Source organism: Schistocerca serialis, chromosome 4, assembly GCF_023864345.2.
Source record: "Schistocerca serialis cubense isolate TAMUIC-IGC-003099 chromosome 4, iqSchSeri2.2, whole genome shotgun sequence".
Classification (NCBI taxonomy): domain Eukaryota; kingdom Metazoa; phylum Arthropoda; class Insecta; order Orthoptera; family Acrididae; genus Schistocerca; species Schistocerca serialis.
In genome coordinates this window covers 484775853-484780611 of record NC_064641.1, presented here as the reverse complement: position 1 = coordinate 484780611, position 4759 = coordinate 484775853, and positions in this window count along the sequence as shown.

The window sequence follows — 4759 nt, the reverse complement described above, 5'->3', positions numbered from 1 at the left end:
GGACTTATATAGCGCGTAGCCGGTGGACTGAGGCCTCGCCGTGTGACCATTTAGCAGTCTAGATCGGCAGGCACAGATTGCGCACTCGTGCTCTTGATCTCGTTTTACTTCTGCTCGCGTTCTCGAGACAAACGCATTGCTCTTGAGGTGTACTATCACCACTGCAACAGAACATGACTATCAGCCCATCAGAATTCTCTGATGGAGTGTTACTTTAAATGTATGGGGAATAGACTTTGTACTACAATCTGCATTGTTAGGTAGTGCTGTGGTAAATATGTCGACTCGCCCTCGGGAGGACCAGGATTCTGACGCCCAGTCAGAATTAGGTTCCCCAAAATCGTTTAAATCTGATACGTGGATGATTCCTTGGAGAGGGCTGACCAATTTCCCACATCGCTGTTCCATCTCCATTCATGCTCCAACTCTAACGACCTCGTCGTCGACCAGTCGTTAAACGCTTATTTCTTTCCTTTTGCTGCATTGTCAAGTATCACACTTAAATCACGCATGGGTTATAGAAGGAATGAACACAGTCTACTACTCCTGTTTCATAATGTACCTTCTGTAATCCAGTCGGACACTTAGTAGCCCACTGGTCTGCGAGTTTCTGGAACACATTTTCAGATGGTTCTGTGCATAGCACGAAGAACAACACGAAACTGTCGAGATATTTTCAGTCTAGTGTCAAAACCGTGCAGATAAGGTAGAGGATCTGTTTTCAATTAAACATTACAGAAAAGGACCAAAGAGTGATTTTACTGACCCAATAAAAGTGCTCTGCATAACCAATAATAAAACTATTTGAAAAGACAATAGTCTCGTTTTAAAAAAAAAAACTCACATAGCTGAACTTATATCTAAGAACCTGCAGAGTATTATTCCGAATTATAGGATTCAGTCCATGTCTATAACATAACAGTGTGAATACATGTTTCTTGGAATTTGGAGTTCAACATAGCGAGACAGGATCAGTGAAACTATTTTCTGCGTCTTTCTCAAGAACCTACTTCTGATACTGACACGAACGTGCGTCCTGAAAACAAGCACACTCCCTGACTCCTACTCTGCCAACTTCATTTAGCCGTACTGAAATGAACTTCGGTATTGGTTAGTGCTATTGATAAATCATGTTTCTCCTGTTTAAGAAATCCGTCTTTGCTTTAGTTATTTTGAAACCTAGCTTGACGAATCCTAGCAAATCTGACAATCTACACTGATATGATAAATCATCAGATTTGCCAATATTTCTTAGGCAATAAAACCATTTGACCACTTTCTTGCCGGTCGGGGTGGCCGAGCGGTTCTAGGCGCTACAGTCTGGAACCGCGCGACCGTTGCGGTCGCAGGTTCGAATCCTGCCTCGGGCATGGATGTGTGTGATGTCCTTAGGTTAGTTAGGTTTAAGTAGTTCTAAGTTCTAGGGGACTGTGACCAAAGAAGTTAAGTCCCATAGTGCTCAGAACCATTTGAACCACTTTCTTTTTCTTTTGTCAACACGATTTTCGCCTGGTTTGATGACATCTGCTTTCTCTTCCTGTGTTGTGCTAATCTTGTTATCCCTCTGTAACTACCATAGCATACATATTCTAGTGTTTTCTTTATACAATTTGTATCTCATGCAGCGTCAACATCAGTTTAACAATGAAATGATAATTACATCAAGACTCTAAGATGTCGACAGGCGTTGATATACATCAACCGGGACAGTTGAAAACGTGTGCCCCGACCGGGACTCAAACCCGGGATCTCCTGCTTACATGGCAGACGCTCTATCCATGTGAGCCACCAAGGGCAAAGTTGATAGTGCGACTGCAGTGACTTATCCCTTGCACGCTCCCCGTGAGACCCACATTCCCACCTTAATGTCCACACACTACATTCATAGTGCCCTGCCCAATACACTCATTACTCGCGGCAGACAATCTTATCGAGTCCCGTAAGAGTTCGGGCAATGCGTGTGCATCCAGCACAGAATAAGATGGTCAGTGGCCGGTTAGCCTTAACTATATGAAGATGGTATCTGTTCTTTCGGACATGTATGTTCTTTCGGCCATCGTAAAAGCTGTAGAGACACTGTTTACGCCAGTGAAGTCGATATACATAAGTTCCCCAACCTACTCTAACTTTAGCTCAATACTAGAATCTAAGGAACCTTCTTGGGAGTTATTAATTCAGAAAATTTGAAATTTGTGGTAAGGTCTTATGGGACCAAACTGCTAAGGTCATCGGTCCCTAAGCCTACACGCTACTTAATGTAACTTAAACTAACTTACACTATGGACAACACACACAGCCATGCCCGATGGAGGACTCGAACCTCCAACGGGGGGAGTCGCACGGACCGTGATAAGGCGCCCAAGACCACGCGGCTACCCCGCGCGCTAATCCAGAGACATCGTCTTCCTAATGTACTCTCTCAGAACTAAAAAATTAAACACACAGGCGAACGTTAAGTATACGCTTCAACAGAGGCTGTCAAAGTATTTCCGGCCATGTTCATAAAATTCCAGGTCACTGAAATGATGCTGCGCCACTGTATCAACACAAAATTCTCCGCTTTCGTCAATTTTTAAACATGCATTCCCGAGGAGACGGACATGAGCACTGAGAAAATTGCGTAGCAAATTGACAAACATAGCCCAATATAAGGCCGGAAGTCAGAAGTTTATTTTTAACAGTTTCAGTCGTATTAGTAACTGGTCCATACACACCCACGGCCAATTAAATTATTTGCACCATTAATACAATCGTAGTTTTTATTCACAGAAGTTATCATGTTCTGCCACCGTATCTGATTCTTCATTGAATGATCAAACCACTTCATAGTGAAGGTATCTTAAGTAACATTCATGAGCTTGTTATCGTTCTTTGTGTAAAAACAGTTTAGATTAGGCGGCTTTGGAACACTTTGTACTTTCTTCAACTGACACATTCGAATCGCTATTCTTACTTCGAACAAAATATGAGGTAACCTAAAGAGAAGAATTATGATCTACATCTACATCTACATTGATACTCCGCAAGCCACCCAACGGTGTGTGGCGGAGGGCACTTTACGTGCCACTGTCATTACCTCCCTTTCCTGTTCCAGTCGCGTATGGTTCGCGGGAAGAACGACTGTCTGAAAGCCTCCGTGCGCGCTCTAATCTCTCTAATTTTACATTCGTGATCTGCTCGGGAGGTATAAGTAGGGGGAAGCAATATATTCGATACCTCATCCAGAAACGCACCCTCTCGAAACCTGGCGAGCAAGCTACACCGCGATGCAGAGCGCCTCTCTTGCAGAGTCTGCCACTTGAGTTTTTTAAACATCTCCGTAACGCTATCACGGTTACCAAATAACCCGGTGACGAAACGCGCCGCTCTTCTTTGGATCTTCTCTATCTCCTCCGTCAACCCGACCTGGTACGGATCCCACACTGATGAGCAATACTCAAGTATAGGTCGAACGAGTGTTTTGTAAGCCACCTCCTTTGTTGATGGACTACATTTTCTAAGCACTCTCCCAATGAATCTCAACCTGGTACCCGCCTTACCAACAATTAATTTTATATGATCATTCCACTTCAAATCGTTCCGTACGCATACTCCCAGATATTTTACAGAAGTAACTGCTACCAGTGTTTGTTCCGCTATCATATAATCATACAATAAAGGATTCTTCTTTCTATGTATTCGCAATACATTACATTTGTCTATGTTAAGGGTCACTTGCCACTCGCTGCACCAAGTGCCTATCCGCTGCAGATCTTCCTGTATTTCGCTACAATTTTCTAATGCAGCAACTTCTCTGTATACTACAGCATCATCCGCGAAAAGCCGCATGGAACTTCCGACACTATCTACTAAGTCATTTATATATATTGTGAAAAGCAATGGTCCCATAACACTCCCCTGTGGCACGCCAGAGGTTACTTTAACGTCTGTAGACGTCTCTCCATTGATAACAACATGCTGTGTTCTGTTTGCTAAAAACTCTTCAATCCAGCCACACAGCTGGTCTGATATTCCGTGATCAGCATCACACGTGGCTATGTGTCCGCATGATGCCACTATCTCTCTGCAAAAGTGCGGTTTCAAGGAATTTTTGTGTCATTTCCTTACAGCGGACGACTCCAGAAAATATTTATTGCTGAGAGTTTTTCAGGCATTTCTCTTTAGAACGTTAGGAGCGTCTGTCTGACTTCTGTAGTAGTGTGGGGGTGGAAATTGCATCTTGCAGAAGTCACAGGGTAAAGGGTACATCTCAGATTAATGCGTTGCGCAGAATGACAGAGTAGCACCCACACACTCCCAGAAAATGGCGACCCTGCCAGGATAGGTAAAATAGGCAAGCTATCAGGATAGGAAAGTGTCAGGATAGTTAGGTATGGCAGTTCGCAGCAGTAGTACTTTGAAGAATTTTCTTTCATGTATTAAATAGCTGTTTGCAAAGATTGGGATCAGAATAGATACAGGCAATGAAGAAAGCAGAATTGTAGGGAAAAGGGCGTGTGTTATAGTGTTGGAAAATTTTGCATTTTTTACGATTTTTGTGTAGCTGTTAGGGCATAGGATCTTCAGGTGAGACGCACAGACACAGAGTGATGCAGAGACGCAGTGTGATGCAGCATCATATAAGTTAGAATTAAGAAATAACATTTTTATTTTTCTCCTTTTGCAAGTGCACAGATGGCGATTGGAGACTGTAGCAGAGCAGACACAACATTAGCCGAGAAGTCACGACGTTGTTGTTGTTTTTGGTTCAACCAACTGG